The following is a 575-nucleotide window of genomic DNA, read 5'->3' as shown; positions in this document are numbered from 1 at the left end:
TAATGATAATAATATTAGGGATAAAAATCCAAGTTTACAGGTAAAAGATGGCAAAAGTTCACCGAAAAGAATGGAAAATATATAATTGATTAAAGTTCATTCTTTGTATGAAACAAAAATGACTTTTATTCCACGCTAAAAAACCAAAATGACCTTCTTGCCAACCCAATATATATATCAATTTCCTCTCTAGGCACATGGTCTCAATATAATTTATCGTTATCTTTCACCGTTTACGTGCTTCAGTCTTTTGACTGCGGCCATGCTGGGCACGGCTTTGAAGAGATTTTGTTGGATAAGTCCACTTCCAAGTACTTAGTTGTTTTTTTTTTTTAGCATGGAGCTTATTCTATTCGTTTCTTTGACCGAACCGCCAAGTTACAAGTACGTAAATAATCAAACACCGATTGTTAAACGATGGGAGAGACAAGCTCAAAGACACATACATGCATACATACATACATACATACATACATACATACATACATACATATATACAAACATACATACATGCATACATGCACACATACATACATACATACATACATACATACATACATACATGCATACATACA

The sequence above is a fragment of the Octopus bimaculoides genome, chromosome 12, assembly GCF_001194135.2.
Source record: "Octopus bimaculoides isolate UCB-OBI-ISO-001 chromosome 12, ASM119413v2, whole genome shotgun sequence".
NCBI classification, from domain to species: Eukaryota; Metazoa; Mollusca; class Cephalopoda; order Octopoda; family Octopodidae; genus Octopus; species Octopus bimaculoides.
Note: the sequence above shows the minus strand (reverse complement) of the source record.